This window comes from Podarcis pityusensis, assembly GCF_964106645.2.
Source record: "Podarcis pityusensis genome assembly, chromosome: 16".
NCBI lineage: Eukaryota > Metazoa > Chordata > Lepidosauria > Squamata > Lacertidae > Podarcis > Podarcis pityusensis.
In genome coordinates this window covers 28,859,083-28,879,423 of record NC_138041.1, presented here as the reverse complement: position 1 = coordinate 28,879,423, position 20,341 = coordinate 28,859,083, and the positions used below count along the sequence as shown (strand labels likewise).

The window sequence follows — 20,341 nt, the reverse complement described above, 5'->3', positions numbered from 1 at the left end:
AAGATTGAGGAGCAAAAAGAAGAAAAAACACGAGAATACAGTGGTACCTCGGGTTAAGAACTTAATTCGTTCCGGAGGTCCGTTCTTAACCTGAAACTGTTCTTAACCTGAAGCACCACTTTAGCTAATGGGGCCTCCTGCTGCCGCTGCACGATTTCTGTTCTCATCCTGAAGCAAAGTTCCTAACCCGAGGTAATATTTCTGGGTTAGCGGAGTCTGTAACCTGAAGCGTATGTAACCTGAAGTGTATGTAACCTGAGGTACCACTGTAAAATTACTAATCACCAAGAACTGGATAGGAGACCGTATCTCAGTACAGTGGTATCTCGGGTTAAGTACTTAATTCGTTCCGGAGGTCTGTACTTAACCTGAAACTGTTCTTAACCTGAAGCACCAGTTTAGCTAATGGGCCTCCTGCTGCTGCTGCGTCGCCGGAGCACGATTTCTGTTCTCATCCTGAAGCAAAGTTCTTAACCTGAAGCACTATTTCTGGGTTAGCGGAGTCTATAACCTGAAGCATATGTAACCCGAGGTACCACTGTAGTTTTGTATGAAGGGTGTCCATGATTCAATCTCAGACGTCCAGTTAAAAGGAGATTCGCCTAGCAGAGATGGCAGAGACTTTGGCTTACAGTCGTAACATAAGTAGAGCCATACTGGATCACAACCAAGGTCCATTGCACTCCCAACATCCTGGTTCTTGTAGCAGCCAGTCACAAGCCCCTAGGAAGCCCAGTCACAGGACAGAAGGCCTTTCCTGCTGTTGCCTGACAGCCACTTGTATATTTACAGGTGGACTGCTTCTTAAGCTGAAGTTTCCATTTTGCTGTTGTGGCTAATGACGGCCCTCCGACTAATTATTCTAATCCCCTTCAAAAGCAATTGTTGCCGAAACGTGAACCGTGAGCTTCATCCAGGTGGTCTTTGACACGTCTGCATAAAACGTTTGCATTGGTTTTTAATTGTTCTTTTTATTATTGCTGCTTCGATTTCTTCCACTGTGTTTTATTACAAATTGCGTTCTCTGGGATGTGAACTGTTATCACAATAAAATGCAGTATATTAGAAATAAAAAAGCAATAAGAATACAATTAAAAACCATACAGCATCTAGTGCAACAGACTGCAGTTGCTACAAGAGGCCAGAAAGTGATCAAGTGATCCTTCATGGCCATCAGTAATTTTCAAGTCGTCTGTTGTTGGGACATTGGAGGGAGGGGGAGTTTGGGGACATGACCATAGACCATCAGGGGCAATGGGTTTCATAAATTAAAGCTCACATGCGAAAAATTACCAATTTTTGTGTGTATTGAATCTGCTGCCTGTCAGCCAATACAGTGGTACCTCAGGTTACATACACTTCAGGTTACATACGCTTCAGGTTACAGACTCCACTAACCCAGTAATATTACCTCAGGTTAAGAACGTTGCTTCAGGATGAGAACAGAAATTGTGCAGCAGCGGTGCAGCGGCAGCGGGGGGCCCCATTAGCTAAAGTGGTGCTTCAGGTTAAGAACAGTTTCAGGTTAAGAACGGACCTCCGGAACCAATTAAGTTCTTAACCTGAGGTACCACTGTATTGAATCTGCTGCCCGTTAGCTAATATGCCTAATGCTATAAATCCCAAGGAACTACAGTGGTGCCTCGCAAGACGAAATTAATTCGTTCCGCGAGTTTTTTCGTCTAGCGAATTTTTCATCTTGCGAAGCACGAAATCCCATAGGAATGCATTGAAATTCAATTAATGCGTTCCTATGGTCAAAAAAAGTCCAAACCAAGCCAAATTTGATACAACAAGAGTTTATTAAGTGCTCTTTAAAGTCACACATACTGTAAAGAGCATTTCAAAAATTGAAAGAACAATAAATTAAGTTTCTAAACATGACAGAAAAACATTTTAAAATCAACAAAGTGTACAGTACATTTTCTAAGACTCTGGGGGACAACTCGAAGAAGGTTCCTCTTCCACTCTTTGCTTCTTGCTGAAGAACCCCCTCCTCAACTGTTCCCCCAGCCACCCACCACACAGAAATTCAAATCCAGAATTTTTTTTTTTAAACAGCAGAGTGGCCCAATGGTCACAGAAAATCATAAAAATGCAGAAAAAAACACACACAAGCTTCCAGATTCTTGCAAACCCTTCCCCAACACCAAGTCCTTGAATTCCAAACACCCCAACCCAAAATCCAAAACCCCCCAAAAAAGTTTTAAAAGTTTAACTTACCAAATGGCTGCAAAAGAAGTTTTGGAAAAGCTTCAAAAATCACCAAAGTCTTCAAAAACCTCAAAAAAGGCTACCACACCGCGTTCTATGAGTTGCTCCTCGAAGTCAAGTCGCAACTGTATTAACGGTGTTAAGAAAAAGGAAACAAACTTGCAAGATGTTTCCGTCTTGCGAAGCAAGCCCATAGGGAAAATCGTCTTGCGAAGCAGCTCAAAAAACAAAAAACCCTTTCGTCTAGCGAGTTTTTTGTCTTGCGAGGCATTCGTCTTGCGAGGTACCACTGTACGTGAAATAAGCTCGCCTCTTCTCACTTCCAACTTCTTTTTTTATTAATTTTCACATCCACGAGTTACATAACATATAAAACAGAAAACGATACAAATGAATAGAAACAATGAAGTAAGAAAAGATAAAGAAGTTGGAACTCGGAGAGTTTTTCGTCTTGCGAGGCATTCGTCTTGTGGGGCACCACTGTATTGCCAGCGAGAGTGCAGTGATAGATGGATCGGTGGTTGGTCTTGGCTTAAGACATCTTCCCACATTCAGTCCATCAAAGCTTTTCCCTCTTACCTGAAGCAGCTGCGGCCCTTATCCTTCCTTCTCTAGTATTTTTCCCAGGTTTGCATGGAGCTTTACCACCTTCCACCACTTCCTATTTATATGTATGTAGACTTGGGGTTTTAAGCCACTGATGTCTCGTTTCAGAGCAGGGAGCTTGTGGTCCTCCAGTTGTTGGTTGGGATTGGGCTCCCAGTCCAAATCTTTCCCCCGAATGGATTATTTTCCCCACCTCTTGCAACGATTGTAACTACTACCATGAGCTCTACATGGGGCTACCTTTGAAGGTGACCCGGAAACTACAACTAATCCAGAATGCGGCAGCTAGACTGGTGACTAGGAGTGGCCGCCGAGACCATATAATACCGGTCCTTAAAGACCTACATTGGCTCCCAGTACGTTTCCGAGCACAATTCATGGTGCTGACCTTTAACTCCCTAAACAGCCTCGGCCCAGTATCCCTGAAGGAGCGTCTGCATCCCATTGTTCAGCACTGAGGTCCAGCTCCGAGGGCCTTCTAGTGGTTCCCTCACTGTGAGAAGTGAGGTTACAGGGAACCAGGCAGAGGGCCTTCTTGGTTGTGGCGCCCGCTCTTCAGTTGTCAAGGAAATAAACAACTATCTGACTTTTAGAAGACATCTGAAAGCAGCCCTATTTAGGGTAGCTTTTAATGTTTGATATTTTGTTGCTTTATTATTATTATTATTATTATTCTGTTGGGAGCTGCCCAGATAGGTGGGGTATAAATAATAAATTATTATTATTATTTATTAATGTGCTGTGCTAGATGCTGTATGGGTGTGTGTGTGTGTGTATTAGTGCGGTACAGTTTTTCATCCTGTAGAATCCCAATTGTAATGCAATAAAATGCAAACTCAAAATACGGCATAAAAGTACAATTTAAAATAAGTGGGAATATTTAATGCAGATACCCATTCAGCGTCATTCAAAGCTAGTAGACCACAGGTGCTCCAAGGGATCACAGCTTGGGACCCCTTGATCTCAAAGTCTATTGTGGACCTTCCAGTTTCCCAATGCAGTTTTATATGTGGCAAGATAACACGCATCTGCACCTGATTACTTCAGCAGGTTATCTCTTGCAGATTTTGACACAGAGGAGCCCTTTCTGTGTTGGACTCCTGCAACGACTCTCAAAAGTGGCCCAAAGTGTGATGCCATTTCTGAAACCCATCCTCTCTCTCTCTCTCTCTCTCTCTCTCTTTCCTCCTTGCCCCTGGGGGCTGATTGACAGGAATGTGTGCGCACGTCCCTCTTAGACCCTAGTGGAATTAAGTTTTAAAATCCTAACATTTTTGAAGCGTGACAGCAGCTGTTGTGTTGTTTCAGCTTATATTCTAGCTTTTTGTTTTTTTTGTACTGGGAGGAAGAGATGCGGTAGGACGTCAAATCACCATTGAGCCCGCAAGGAATGGTCTCTGGTCTCTCTCCTTAAATACCTAAATTGCAGCCAGAGGGATTTTCATTGTACCTATCTTAACGCTTTGCAAAGATGAGTTGTCCAGGTTTTAAAACTTTCTGTGACTCTTGGGTGGACGAAACTGCTGTGTCGTTAGGATTCTCTCGACTTTGTACTCTGTTTCTGTCTCCAAACATGCTTAAATTTTTATAAACTGCCCTACTAATCTCCTCCTAAAAGCATTTTGTGCTAACCTGTGCTTTTCTGAGACAGTTGGCTTTGGGAGCTCAAGGAAGCAGCCTTATGTACAGAATCAAACTGTTGGTCTGCCTAGCTCAGGGCTGGGGTGGGGAGCCTTTGGTTTTTTATTTATTTTTATTAGTTTCCCACAAAATTTTTACAACAAACAAAAATCCTAATCTTGTTAAAACTAAACTTATTAACATTGTTAAGCGACTTCCTCGTATCCCCTTGGTTGAATTTCAGTGTATATCATATAGTGTATATCATAGGTTTTCCGAAACCTATATTCTCATAATATTAGTCACTTAACATCTTTCTTACTTTCCCCTTCAGCATTTCAGCATATTAATTTAACACATTACATATTTAAATCCTAAGCCTATCTGATATTTGCAAGCTTTTCCAATTAGTTTAACTTGACATATTTAACTAAACAGTCTTTAAATTTCGTCCATTCTTCATGGTAATCCTCCTCCTCCTGGTCACGGACTCTTCCGGTCAGGTCGGCTAGCTCTGAAAAATCCATCATCTTGGTTCTCCAAATGTTGCGGAACTGGAACTCCCATCATCCCTGGGCCATTGGCCATGTTTGCTGGGAGTTGTAGATCAGAAGCACCTGGAGGGAGAAGGCTCCCTGTTCCAGTCCTCACGGCCTGGCAGCCCCTCTCCAAGGTTTCAGATGGGGTGACATTCTGCTGTTGTTTTAAAATAATTGTTTATTGTTTTTACGTAAAAGGTATACATACAAAAAAGGGAAAAAAGAAAAAAAGTTCTCTCAAACCATCAGACTTCCCTCCTTCCCTCCATGGATTCCATTTCTAAAATTTATTCCTGCATCTTTTACTGTAATCTATCTAATACAGTGGTACCTCAGGTTAAGTACTTAATTTGTTCCGGAGGTCCGTTCTTAACCTGAAACTGTTCTTAACCTGAAGCACCACTTTAGCTAATGGGGCCTTCCGCTGCCGCCGTGCGATTTCTGTTCTCATCCTGAAGCAAAGTTCTTAACCTGAGGTACTATTTCTGGGTTAGCGGAGTCTTTAACCTGAAGCGTATGTAACCTGAAGAGTATGTAACCCGGGGTACCATTGTATATCCAAAGTTCATGTTACTTTACAAGTGTCGTCGTATTCCTGCCAGTGATTTCAACTGTTTACAGTGGTCTCTCAGATATGTTAAAAAGTTATTCTAGTCTTTCACAAATACTTGGTCTTCCTGGTTTCTGATCTCTCCCGTCAGTCTTGGCATTTCAGCATATTCTATCAGCTTGGTCTGCCACTCTTCTCTGGTTGGTACTTTTTCTTCTTTCCATCTCTGGGCTAAGAGCAGGGCTCAGCAAACTTTTTCAGCAGGGGGCCGTCTACTGTCCCTCAGACCTTGTGGGGGCTGGACTATATTTTGAAGGGGGGGGGGAAGGAACAAATGCCTATGCCCCACAAATAACCCAGAAATGCATTTTAAATAAAAAGCACACATTCTACTCATGTAAAAACACACTGATTCCCGGACCATTCGCGGGCCGGATTGAGAAGGCGATTGGACTGGATCCGGCCCCCGGGCCTTAGTTTGCTTACCCATGGATAAGACATTGCATACATAAGCAGTCTTTTTTATCTTTTCTTTTGGTAGTTCTGTAGCTATAATTCCTAACAAAAAAGCCTCTGTGTTGGTAGTGGTGTTGTTTTTGACAAAAGTTACCTTCGACATTTGTTTCAATTCATTGTAGATCATTTCCCATAATGCTTTTACCACAGATGGGGTGGCATGTCCTACCTGGACTTCTGGAGGATAAGGCTGTTGACTACCATGGCTAAGCTCTGGCTGAATGGCAGGGGGAAGTAATGTGTTCTGAATGTCTTGGAACCACAGGAAGAGAGAGGGCTTTTGTCTCAGATCCTGCATGTCGGCTTCCCACAGGCATCTGGTTGGCCATCTTTGAGGGCAGGATGCTGGACTAATAATACAGTCATACCTTGGGTTACAAGGGACGTGGGTGGCGCTGTGGGTTAAACCACAGAGCCTAGGACTTGCCAATCAGAAGGTTGGTGGTTTGAATCCCCGCGACGGGGTGAGCTCCCGTTGCTCGGTCCCAGCTCCTGCCCACCTAGCAGTTCAAAAGCACCTCAAAGTGCAAATAGATAAATAGGTACCACTCCGGCGGGAAGGTAAACGGCGTTTCCGTGCGCTGCTCTAGTTCGCCAGAAGCTGCTTAGTGATGCTGGCCACATGACCGGAAGCTGTACACTGGCTCCCTCAGCCAATAAAGTGACATGAGTACCACAACCCCAGAGTCAGTTAACGACTGAACCTAATGGTCAGGGGTCCCTTTACCCTTTACCTTTTTACCTCAGGTTACAGACACTTCAAGTTGTGTTTTTTTGGGTTGCGGACTGCCGAAACCCAGAAGTACCGGAACAGGTTACTTCCGGGTCTTGGCGGTCGCGCAGGCGCAGAAGCACTAAATTGCGCTTTGCGCATGTGCGCCAAATTGTAACATGCGCAGACGCGCCGCTGCAGGTTGTGGATACTGCAGGTTGCGAATGTGCATCCTGCAGAGATCACGTACGCAACCCGAGCGTCCACTGTAACAATAAAATTTTATTTATACCCCACCCTCCCTGGCCAGAGCCGGGCTCAGGGCGGCTAACACCAGTAAAATTACAGTAAAAACATAATAGAGGGAAAACACACAATTTAAAATACAGGTTAAAATGCAATTTAAAATGCAGCCTCATTTTAAAAGTAGCCCATAGATCAAAACCATAAGGGGAGGGAAACATAAGGGTCAGACTGAGTCCAAACCAAAGGCCAGGCAGAACAGCTCTGTCTCGCAGGCCCTGAGGAAAGATGTCAAGTCCCGCAGGGCCCTAGTCTCTTGTGACAGAGCGTTCCACCAAATTGGGGCCAGTACTGAAAAGGCCCTGGCCCTAGTTGAGACCAATCTAACCACCTTGCGACTTGGGACCTCCAAAATGTTGTCATTTGTGGACCTTAAGGTTCTCTGTGGGGCATACCAGGAGAGGTGGTCCCGTAGGTACGTGGGTCCTAGGCCGCAGAGGGCTTTAGAGGTCAAAACCAGCACCTTAAATCTGACTCTGTACTCCACCGGGAGCCAGTGCAGTTGGCCTGATGGGCCGTTGGCCTAATCCCACAGGTGCTGTTCTTATGCCCTGGGACCTAGGAGGTGCTATACAACTGGGCTAGAGCCCTTCCCTCCGAGAGCAATTCTGGGCCGCACCTGGAACCAGGGAGGGGAAGAGGGTTGTTGTCACTGTTTGATCTGAATTGCTCTCTGCATGGGAGGGTTGATGAAGAAACCTCTCCTTGAAGACTTGCATTTCTGGATCATCTTCCCCCCACCCCCACTCCAAGTCAATATTTGAAACCGCTGCCCTTAAAGTCAAGGAAAAGCAGAGAGTCGCATTTCTCGTTACGCCACTCTCCAGTTCAGCAGTCTTTCCGAAATCCTCAAAAGGTCTGCCGGCGTCTTTGCACTCAAGTGCATTCGCACAATTGCATTCCACCCACTTGCCCTGAGAGCTCAAGGCAGGATTTCTCCTACCCCATTTTACCCTCAGGACAGTTCAGGCTAAGAGAGACAGAGTTACTGGCTCAAGGTCCGCCTATGAGCTTTATGGCTGAATTTGAACCTGGGTCCCCCCAGTCCTGAACGCAGCCCCCTAAGCCTATCTGTTGAGCCTGTGGGACTCGGGCACAGGTGCACCTGAAGATATCGCTGGCTTAAGGAGAATTTGACCCTGTTCTGATTTCTGCAAGAACCAGTGAGGTGTTTTCCATTCCGTAATTATTGAAAGGAACTGGTTCAACCTGGGTTTTCTCTGCCTTCAGTTTTGCCTTATCTACTGGGAAGTAATTCGACATCAAAAGACCAGAGACAGTGGCGTTCCATGACTATTAGTTTCTATTCCGGCCAAAGTGCTCCCATGGAGACCAGCCCATAAAGTTGGACTCATTAACTCCCATCAGCCTCAGCCAATATGGGCGCTTGTGAGGGATGATGGGAGTTGTAGTCCGGCAACACCTGGAGGCCACACCCCATTGGTTAGTCCTGTTATAGCCGAGTCTTCTGTGTGTGTAACTAAAATAGATAAAGCAATTATTTCCTTTATACCCCCTGCATCCATTCCGTTCTTCTGCGGTTAGTTTTTAAATGGTTCAGTTCCTCGGGGCAGTGACTGGTTCTCTTTGGAATTAAGGGGCATTGATTTGGGGCTCTCTGTAAATAATTTTCACCTGGCGTCAGAGATAGCTTGGACCTAAACCATGCACCTGAAAGATTATTCCCTCATACAGACCTTTCTGGATTTTGACGTTTTCCTTCTCTTGGTGTCCCCCCCCCCCCCCGGCTTGTTTGTTGGGCACACGAGAAATGGCCTTCTCGGTGGTTGCTCCCAGACTTTGGGAGTCTGTTGCTAGAGAAGCTAGGCTGGCTCCCTCCTTGGTTGCCCCTTCACCGGCAGAGGAAGACATTCTTGTTCCAACAGGCTTTTGTGAATGGACTTCCTTTATTGAAAGGGCTGTTGCCGTGCTGTTCTTATTGTAATTTTGTGTATGGTTTTAACAGATTTTATATACGTATATGTAGTTTTACTTGTTCAGTTGTTTTTAATTACTGTTTTTCCTATGTTTTAGCGGTTCTCATTTTTATTAAGCCACCTTGTGTCTCGTTAACTGAAAAGGCAGGGTATTAATTGCTGAGTAGTAGTAGTAGTAGTAGTAGTAATAATAATAATAATAATAAATGGAGTGTGCAGGAGTTTATGCTGGGGGAATGCTAGAAGGCTTTAAATTCAGTTTGCTCTGGATGCAAACTATCAGCTTCTCTTTCCTGTCTGCTATCTTTTTTTCTGGGGAACGTCTAGTGGTGACTTTTTGGATGGTGGGATGTTTTTGTTGTTGTTTCTTGTTTTTTTTTTAATTAAAAAAATGGGGAAGCCTAGATTGCCAAATGATGGGCATGGCGGCCAACCATGCTGATCTCCTGTGAAGAACAGCTTGCATGTAGCTGGCCTTTGAAGTCACCGGGCATCCCCTATGGTGTGGTTTTTGGCTTTTCTGTAAGGTGGTGGTGGGGTCAGGGACCACGTAGCTCAGTGGTAGAGCCCTTTCCTGCTTTGTGGTTCCCGCAGCCTCATCAACGGGTCTTGATCCTGTGCTGAATGGCCTTCGGAATGACTGGAGTGTTTGGGTGGGAAGTTCAGCACACGTCTGGACGGAATTCATTCATCCCCCCCCCCCAAATATGGTCCAACCCCCCACAAGGTGTGAGGGACAGTGCACCACCCCCCTGCTGAAAAAGTTTGCTCACCCCTGGTCTACTGCCTTTTGCAGTGGAGGGTAGGATACTGCCAACATGGCTAGTAGCCGTTGCTCTCCTCCATGGATTTATCTAATCCCCTTGTGGTGGTGAATTCCATAATTCACTTTTCCCTCAGGCAGTGGGATGGTCCTTTCCCTGACTGAGATCCTGCAGCTCCACTGCCCCTCAAAGCAGACAATTCTGGACTCCACAGACAGATAACTTGACCTGATACTTAAGACAGCTGTCCTGTGTACTGCAGACAGGCTGGACCTGAGGTCCGCAGGCCCTGCCCCTCACCTGCCTTGTTTTAAACCCTCCTTGAGTGTTTTCCCCTGGCAGTTATCTTCTCAAGGTTGCCATTTCCCCCCTTATATTTCACACTTCAACGATCAGTTTCAGCAGCTGCAGCGTTGCCCAGAAACATATACAGTCATACCTCGGGTTACAGACGTTTTAGGTTGCGTTTTTTTGGGTTACGGACCCGCCGAAACCCGGAAGTACCGGAACGGGTTACTTCTGGGTTTTGGGGGGTCACGCATGTGCAGAAGCGCTAAATCGCACTTTGTGCATGTCCAGAAGCACCGAATCGCAACATGCGCAGACGTGCCGCTGTGGGTTGCGAACGTGCATCCCACACGGATCATGTTCGCAGCCCGAGCATCCACTGTATATGATTACAACAAACAAACCATAAATGCATGAGTTTCACTAAACCAGCTGTGAGGAAGCCTTTGGCCCTCCAGATGCTGATGAACCACAGGCCCCAGGAAGCACGGTTGCTGGCCAGGGGCAATGGGGTTCCCCACAGCTGCACTAAAACCTCGAGGAAGATCAAGCAAACTTTAACGGGAGGAAGTTTGAGTTCCTTTCCCCTTTTTGGGTTTCCAAACATGAAGCACAAATGACAGGTCCGATGCCTCCCGACTTTTCGTTTTGCTTCCATATTTGAAATGAAAACCATGAGCTATGCATTGCTTCCGGAAGTGCAAGCCTTGCGATTCAAACTGGGGCAAAATGTGTAAGCCTTGTGTCTCTTTTTTCATAAAGTGCAGACTTGACTTTTCTTTTTCGAAGTGAGGAAGAGCCATCAGATCTTCTCCTTTCCTGTTAATGTTTTCAGGCAGCCTTGCGTTATTCCTAACTAAGCTGAGGTGCATCTAGCGAAAAAGGAGCAGACTTTCCCACATTCTTCCTTTTGTTGCTCTGCCCCCAATGGTTAAATTGCAATATCCTTGGGGCAGGGACCCATCACCGTTGTACGGTGGTACTTTAGGTTACATACGCTTCAGGTTACATACACTTCAGGTTACACACTCCGCTAACCCAGAAATAGTGCTTCAGGTTAAGAACTTTGCTTCAGGATGAGAACAGAAATTGTGCTCTGGCGGCGCAGTGGCAGCAGGAGGCCCCATTAGCTAAAGTGGTGCTTCAGGTTAAGAACAGTTTCAGGTTAAGAACGGACCTCCAGAACGAATTAAGTACTTAACCCGAGGTACCAGGTTACCCGTACTCTGAAAACGGCCTTTCAAGTTGGTGCTGCCATGACTACTGCTAATAAATAAGAGCCGTTAACAAAGCAATTTATCTTGTGTTCAGTGTATTTTCCCTTTACTTTTACATACTGGTAACCAGCTTCACACAGGTGGGATTAAGTGGTAGGCTCCCAGCCCAGAAGGTGGTTCTGTCCCAGCTCCTGTTGCTCTGTCCCAGCTCCTGCCAACCTAGCAGCTCGAAAGCACGCCAGTGCAAGTAGATAAATAGGTACCGCTCCAGCGGGAAGGTAAAAGGTGTTTCCGTGCGCTCTGGTTTCTGTCATGGTGTCCTGTTGCGGTTTAACCATGCTGGCCACATGACCTAGAAAGCTGTCTGTGGACAAACGCTGGCTCCCTCGGCCTGAAAGTGAGATGAGCGCCGCAATCCCATAGTCTCCTTTGACTGGACTTAACCGTCCAGGGGTCCTTTACCTTTAAATTTACCGATAGCCTTAATTTTCCACGACTTTGTACAGCCCTCTTTTAAAGCCATGCAAAGAAGATGCCCATTCTCTCTCTCCCTCTCTTTTAAAAAATTATTTATAATTTTCATTTATATATATATTACAACAATTATTCAATCATAATTTTAACGTTTCAAACTCTTGACTCCCTTCCCCCTCTTGCTGTGGTTCTTTCATTTCTTTTCATACTCCAAATTATCTCAGCGTGCCCTTTTTTTTATATATCTTTTCCCGTATTTATCCTATATACATTTTGAAACTGCAGGTTTATTCATTAATCCTGCCAATGTCTTAATCTGTTTGCCGTTTGTTTGTAAATACTCAATAAAACATGTCCATTCCTTTTTATATAAAAAAATGTTATCTTGATTTCTTATTATTCCGATAAGTTTCAGCATATCTTCGTTGTCCATTAACCTCTGTATCCATTCTTATCTCGTCGGTACCTCTTATTCCTTCTAATTTGGGGCAAATAACATTCTTGCAGCTGTAGTTGCGTACATAAATAAATTTCTATATTCTTCAGGTAGTTCTGATCCCATAATTCCCAAAAGAAAAGCTTCTGGGTTGTTGTTTTTAAATAAATGTTACCTTAAACATCTTTTCCAGTTCATTATATATCATTTCCCAGTAAGCTTTAACCTTATATTACAAGACCACCACATATGAAAAGGCTGCCTTTTTTCACCACATATGAAAAATGGTTTCCAGCACATAATCGATTCGGATTTATACATTTTTGCTGATCTACTAGGTGTTCGGTACCATCTATATAACATTTTCATACAATTTTCTCTTAAACGATAACATGCTGTAAACTTTATATCCGCGTTCCATAAACTTTCCCAGGCATCCATTTCTATATTTTACCCAATGTAGAAAGTTGCCCATTCTCGACTAGGAAGCTTGATTCTGTGCTTTTGTGACCCAAGGGCTGACGTGTGTGTATTTCCCTGTTGTTGCTGGGGTGTTGTTTTTGTAAAAAAAGCTGCTGCGGAAAGCGAGAGAGGAAAAAACCCCCCAAACCTCTTGGCAAAGTTTTTCTTTCCAACGAAGAGGCTGTTATGCAAATCTTCCCTGAAATGCCACCTCTAATCTCTGAAGCAAGAGCGGATGACCACTGCAATAAGCCAGACTTTGCCTATTATCTCTCTGCTCTTCCCCCTCCAAAAAAAAAAAATTGCATTTCGCAAGGCAGAAGAAGGTGGGTGAGAGATAAAGGAAAAGACATGGCTCTCTGGCACAGTTGTGGACTTGTTTGCTTTTCAAACACCCAGATTTCACAACGGGGCTGAAAACTTTGATCCTTGTCTTCGTAGGCTCTCCCCCCCCCAACCTTTCTGCTGTTGTTGTGGAAACTCAGTCGGAGGCCATACGACCTGCCCTGAGTCACAAAACACTGAGGTGGACATTACACCGAACTATCTGATCGAGCAATGTGCCCCCTTCCCCACAACTGCCCTCCAGGCAACTTACATCTGCTGTTCGGTCCTGGAATCTTAACTTTCTCCCCCCCCCCCAAACTTCCTATCTACTTGCTGTAAAATTTGTAAAAAAACCAAAACCCCTATCCCAATGCTCTCTGGCGTTAAGATTTAAATATCCTATTTAACAGATGAACATGCCTGTTTTGTGCTTCACACACACACCCGCTGCAATGGAAAACAGGGCAGGGTTAGGGGTGTGAGTATGCGCAATAGTTGGCAGAGAGATTGAGATGGATAAGTGGTCAGCTGCCTGATCATGGCCAGGGGGTTGTAGGAAGCCATGCCTAGTCATTTGGGAGGTTTTTTTTTGTTTTCTCCTGGTATTTACAGCCTCGCCCTCTGTCAGCGACCTTGAGGAGTTGCCCTGTGGGCACTGGGTTGCCTTTCAGCGGCAAAGAGACACCAGATGAATTCTCAGAATGGGGCGTTGGTCCGCGATAAAAGGACACCCTGTGGAATTTGCTCCGGAAGCAAATTTCCCCCCTGTCCTCCTGACCCAGCCACCTTGGTGTGAGGGGAGATGGCGATCGGTTTGGCCATTTGCTCCTCTCCCCTTTTTTGACTTCCTCACACGCTGGTCCCTGCCAAAGCTCTAGAAGTCTTAATGCTCCACACATCTGGGATTAAGTTGATGGGCTTCCTGGTCTGAGGATGAATGTCCCAGGTAAGTTTCAGAAGGAACCTGGCGTTCTGCAATAGGCGTTAGTGGACCTTTTTGCAGGGTAAATAGCTCAAGGTTCAAGGGGTTCTGCTGGGTTTTTGTGCTGAAAATGCAAGGCATGTTGATCTCTTTGTACGCAAGTCTGGCGTAGGTGCCTTCCATGAGAAACAAGGGGCCTGTCTGTATGCTCACTGAGAAAGGTCGACTTAGAATAATGGAATTGAAGGGCTGCTTGATTGTAATAAGCCAGTTTACAAGACTTTTTGGAGGGTTTAGGGCTAGCAGCACCAGTGGTCAGGGATGGTGAGAATTGTAGTCCTCAAACAGCTGGAGACCCAAGTTTGGAAAACCCTGGTTTGGGTTGAAGTGGATCACCACTAATGGATGAATTTGAAAATAAACCCTGTTTTTTACTCTTGCCCCTGAAATGGGCATAACATTGGAGGTAAGAGCTGTATTGTCCAGTTAATTGGCTAGTTGGCTTTGTTCAGCCTTCGTTCAACCTGGTTGCCCTCCATATGTTGCTGGACTACAACTCCCATCATCCCTGGTGAAGCTGATGTGAGTTATAGTCGTCAAATGTCTGGAGTGGGTGGCACTTAGAGGGTAAAGGTAAAGGGACCCCTGACCATTAGGTCCAGTTGTGGCCAACTCTGGGGTTGTGGCGCTCATCTTGCTTTATTGGCCGAGGGAGCCGGCATACAGCTTCTGGGTCATGTGGCCAGCACGACTAAGCCGCTTCTGGCGAACCAGAGCAGTGCACGGAAATGCCGTTTACCTTCCCGCCGGAGCGGTACCTATTTATCTACTTGCACTTTTGACGTGCTTTCGAATTGCTAGGTTGTCAGGAGCAGGGACCGAGCAATGGGAGCTCACCCTGTCGCGGGGATTCGAACCGCCAGCCTTCTGTTCGGCAACTCCTAGGCTCTGTGGTTTAACCCACAGCGCCACCTGCGTCCCTACTTAGAGGGTGGCTGGCCTGGGAAAAACAATGATAAGCCAAAATGGTGCCCCAGATGAATCAGCAAATTTACTTTTTAAAAAAATATCATTTTTAAAATGCAAGTCCTTTTTAAAAAAAAAGAAATCCCTGTCGATAGTAGCCTGGTAAAGAGGAGACTGAGAGGAGATGATAGCCATCTTCAGCTGTCTAAAGGGCTGTCACATGGAGGATGGGGCAAGTGTGTTTTCTCCTGGTCTGGAGGGTTGGACCCGAACCAATGGCTTCAAGTTACAAGACAGGATATTCCAGCTAAACATCTGGAAGAACGTTTCTGATAGTAAGAGCTGTTCAACAGTGGACTGGACTCCCACAAGAGGTGGTGGACTCTCCTTCCTTGAAGGAGGTTGGATGGCCATCTGTCATGTCTGATCCAGTTGAGATTCCTGCATTGCAGGGGGGGGGGTTCGGCTAGACGACCCAGGAGGCCCCCTCCAACTTTACAATTCTGTGATTCTATGACTATCTTAAGAGGCATTCTTTCCCGTGTGTGAGAGAAGGGGAAATTCCTCTATTAAGGTGGTGTCCCCGGAGATAAATGATGGTGTAACCTAAAAGCCGGGAGTAGATGCCTTTTCTTCTCTGGAACTTTTGCTTCCCGCCCCGCAATATGCAGATTTAATTGATTACAACTGCAATCCTAACTCCACTTACCTGGGACTAAGCCCCATGGAATTCAATAGGACTTAAATCTGAGTAGGCATGGTTAGGACTGTGTTGCAGTTGACTTAAGTTCCTTCTTCAATTGGATGGCAGCACTCATTTGAGCTATCTAGGACAGGGGTGACCAACTCCCAAGAGACTGTTGGTCTACTCACAGAGTTAAAAACTGGCAGTGATCTACCCCCTTTTTTAGGAAGGAAAGCCCTGTTTTTGGTTGAGCTTTTTTTATGGGAGGCAAAGATGTCCAGATCAACATCTACCTGTTGGACGTGCCTGATCCAGCACATTGACAGCCAAGGTGGAGGCCTCTCAATGTTGCTGGACCCCAGCCAGCCTGCCCAGTGGTCAGGGATGGCGGAAGTTGTGGTCTGGCAACATCTGGAGGCCACACCCCATCGGCTACTAGTACGTGAGCTGTTCATTGCAAAACTTATCTGGCGATCAGATCCTCCTTAGATCTGCTGTAGCGCAACAAGACCTAGGTTGGGTCACGCCAGCTGCTTGCCATGTTGATGCAAGATCAGCGGAAAAACAGATGTTGATTCTCTACCAGTTTTTTCCTTTTGATCATAGGGCTTATTGTTGAGAACAGTCCTCCTCAACCTGTATTTTGCCACCATATGGCCGCAGTGGGGTTGCTGTTGTCCCTTCTGGGGTCACGATGGGAAAAGGCCTTTGACTTGCCTATGTTAATGTATTTCAGCTTGTGCAGTTTTTGATCATTACCCCAGGAGCTCCAGTATACTAACTGGAAGTGGCTCTCTGGAGTTTCAGGGTCTTCCGTGTTGTGGCACCCTGGATTTCAAATTGCCTCTCCCTGGAATTATCACCATTGCCTTACACCTAGTGATGGGGTAAGACGTATTTGTTCCTTTGGACAAAGGGTGTTTCTTTGGATGAGAGCGGCTGATTTTGTGCATCTGCTGGATCGTTGTCCCTTGCAATATACTGATTTATGCTTGTATTTTATGTCTGAAGAGCTTGTTTTAGTAAAATCTTGTGGTTTCTCTCTGGCCCTCAGGATTCTCCCATCTCCACACCCAGTTGGCAGCCACATTCCTCACCAGCTCAGCTTTGCAGGGATACGGGTGGTGCTGTGGTCTAAACCACGGAGCCTCTTGGGCTTGCCAATCAGAAGGTCGGCGGTTCGAATCCCCACGATGGAGTGAGCTCCTGTTTTTCTGTCCTAGCTCCTGCCAACCTAGCAATTCAAAAGCATACCAGTGCAAGTAGATAAATAGGTACTGTTGCAGCGGGAAGGTAAACAGCATTTCCGTGTGCACTGGTTTCCGTCACGGTGTTCCATTGCGCCAGAAGCGGTTTAGTCCTGTTGGCTACATGACCCAGAAAGCTGTCTGCAGGCAAACACCAGCAGCAAAATGCATTTCTGGGTTATTTGTGGGGCCTGCCTGGTGTTTTTACATGAGCAGAATGTGTGCTTTTCTTTAAAATGCATCTCTGGGTTATTTGTGGGGCATAGGAAATCGTTCATATATTTTTTTCAAACTATAGTCCGGCCCCCACCACAAGGTGTGAGAGACAGTGGACCGGCCCCCTGCTGAAAATGTTTCCTGACCCCTGTGGCTTAAGGCTTACTGCCTACACGAGAGTGCATAAATTGGCATTTTCCAATGGTATTCACATTTTTAAATTGCCAGTTGTATCTTAGCAGTTCAGTGGTGTGTGTTCACGCGCTTTGCTTCTCCCTCCCCTAAAGTTGTTAATATTTTGCATGATCCCAATAAGGCCGACAGTTCAACAGAACAATGCGGATCAAGAAAAAGACTGGGTCTTTTGAAGCCCTGATGTGGAGCTTTGAGCGGCAGCGTGGGTGAGGCCGGTGTCTGGCTTCTCTGTCCAGTTTTGCTAGTTTCTTCCTGCGTGACATTGGGCACGGCGCCACGTTAAGTGTCACCCTTCCCTCTGTAAAATGAACTGGCTCGGAAGCCCGTCATAACCTCAATCTTTGTGGCTGACGAAGGAGGGTTGCAAAAAGCCTTGCTCAAGAAGCTGTTAATATGGATAGCTGAATCAGTGTTAGAAACTCAGGTATCTAAGTTATTGCCAAGTGACACACCAAGTGATAATGTTAATGATAATTTCATTTCTATACTGCTTTATGTTTTAAAGAGAAAAATCTCAAAAGTGGTCTACAACACATTCAAAACGCGCCTGGGGAATTTTGAATACGGATAAGAATGGCAACCAAATAGTGGATGGCTTTTCTCAGTGACCTTGTTTGTTGAGCATTGGTCCTGACTGGTTAGGCAATGTTGGCTATTTAATGCAAAATCATACCGATTTGGTTGACGGGGAGGTTAAAGGTAAAGGGACCCCTGACCATTAGGTCCAGTCGTGGCCGACTCTGGGGTTGCGGCGCTCATCTCGCTTTATTGGCCGAGGGAGCTGGTGTACAGCTTCCGGGTCATGTGGCCAGCACGACTAAGCCACTTCTGGCGAACCAGAGCAGCGCACGGAAGCGCCGTTTACCTTCCCGCCGGAGCGGTACCTATTTATCTACTTGCACTTTGACGTGCTTTCGAACTGCTAGGTTGGCAGGAGCAGGGACCGAGCAACGGGAGCTCACCCCGTTGTGGGGATTCGAGCCACCAGCCTTCTGATCCGTAAGCCCTAGGCTCTGTGGTTTAACCCACAGCGCCACCCGCATCCCGGCGGGGAGGTTAGACAATCTCAAAGCAGGTGTAAAACCCACTATTTTCAGGGCATTTCCCTCCCACACTTGTCGGGAAAAGTTGGATCTTTGGAGTCAGTGGGTTTGTTGTGCAAGACCTCACAATTGGCTTTTTTTCAATATGGCTTTACACTGAGCTCCAAATTGCCTTGCTGTGTCTGCTAGTTTTGCATTATTGCTTTTTTGCTGTTCTGATTATTTGTTTCCTTGATGTTGTTGCGTGAATAGCAGCTGGATTTTCTAACCTGCCTCCTATTTGGTTTGCAACATTAATTCACTTAAAGTTGCTACTCTTTAATTCACTTAAAGTTGCTACTCCTCTTCAACAAAAAAATGCTCCCCAGTTATACACATCTTTTTTTAGAAAAAGAAAAAGCACTATTAATGCAAGTACTTTGGAAAAGTGCAGGGGTTAAGGATGCTTTTAAAAGCATCCTCCCTTTCCTCTCTTGTAACTGGGGCTGTTTCTTAAGGCCTTGTTCACACAGCAGTTTATTCTCTTTCCCCAACATTTTCCGGTTAATTTCCGTGTTGTACTTGAGCCTTCTCATGGCACGAAAGTCACTCCTGGAAATGTAGCAGAGTTTAGTTTAGCACTCATTTCCCCCACTAATTGGTTCCAGAAGTAATCTTTTTGCAGCCCCCCCCCCCGAACCCTGGAAATTGTGGAAGTACTGTGATGGAGTCTTGGGCAATTTTAAGGCATTCAGTTCTTCCCTTCCATTTTTAGGGGAGGAATCATGAGTTGGTGGGAAGAGGGGGTGGGAGTAGTAACCTTGTCCGATGAGTTGTTGTGCCACACCACGCTCACAGATGAGAATGAAACTTAGTATGACATATGCCAGTGTATTATAGGGATGCGGATGGCGCTGTGGGTTAAACCACAGAGCCTAGGACTTGCCGATCAGAAGGTTGGCGGTTCGAATCCCCGTGACGGGGTGAGCTCCCGTTGCTGGGTCCCTGCTCCTGCCAACCTAGCAGTTCGAAAGCACCTCAAAGTGCAAGTAGATAAATAGGTACCATTCCGGCGGGAAGGTAAATGGTGTTTCTGTGCGCTGCTCTGGTTCTCCAGAAGCGGCTTAGTCATGCTGGCCACATGACCCGGAAGCTGTACGCCGGCTCCCTCAGCCAATAAAGTGAGATGAGCGCCGCAACCCCAGAGTCGGCCACGACTGGACCTAATGGTCAGGGGTCCCTTTACCAGTGTACTGCTCAAAGAACCACAGTTCCAAAACACAACAGGTATTGCAGTGTGAATGGGACATTAGAAAATGGGATGCTATAATCAGGAAAACTAATGCCATATTCCCCACCTCTGAATGTACCCTCATATGCTGCATTATGACACATGCATGCTCGCTCTATAGACAGCACATCCCTTTTGCTTACAAACATCTTGAGGTTTTCGCCTCATGCAGACTTTATTGATCTAGCTATTGACTAAAACGGATAGGACTGGTCAGCTGGCATGTCTCTTAATTGGACGACATCCCTGTCTGTTTTCTTTCTTAGCAAAAGTTTGTCGAAAGGAGAGTTGTTAGCCCTAGGTGGTGTGAGGGTGCCTTTCTCCTGACTTTTTTCCCTTCCTTCACTTCTTAAAAGTGACATCACTTCTTTTTTTATTCTAAAAGAAGACTCAAATGTTGCTAAAGATGTCTTTGCAGGGAGATTTCTTGGTCCTTAACAAATGCAACACTACGGATTTATAAAATCCTATTGCAGCGGTTAAAGACCCAGGCTTGGCCACACTTCGTTATTTTTGAGGAGCAAATAACTGTATTTTGCTTAAGCCATTAATAATCTGTTTCCTGGTAGCAGCCCAGGTGGCAGTCGCATTCCTATGGAGAAGTGATTGTTTGTTGACTATGCAAAACTGGTATGCAAGCGTTTGGAAGGTTGTGCTTGTGTAGACTTAAACTAACAAAATTTACAGGGTAGTCAAGAGGTGGCTTAACCAGAGAAGATATTTAGGATAATTCCTCCTCCTTCATTGCTTTAATGAATTTAACACCAGAAGAACCTAGACCATATTATGTTCACTGTTCTACTTGGAGATTTATGTTTTCCTGAGCTTCATC

The 20,341-nt window shown here is 45.6% G+C and overlaps 1 protein-coding gene and 1 long non-coding RNA gene across 12 annotated transcripts in view; both read left to right on the top strand.

Annotated features, from left to right (window-relative positions):
- HIC2 (HIC ZBTB transcriptional repressor 2) overlaps window positions 1-20,341 on the top strand; it is a 139,861-nt gene that overhangs the window by 44,335 nt on the left and 75,185 nt on the right. The gene's annotated exons all lie outside the window — the stretch shown is intronic.
- LOC308465439 overlaps window positions 18,850-20,341 on the top strand; it is a 272,654-nt gene continuing 271,162 nt past the window's right edge. Inside the window, exon 1 of the long non-coding RNA XR_013980440.1 lies at window positions 18,850-19,466. This is a non-coding gene — a long non-coding RNA (uncharacterized lncRNA). The remainder of the gene's footprint in view (window positions 19,467-20,341) is intronic.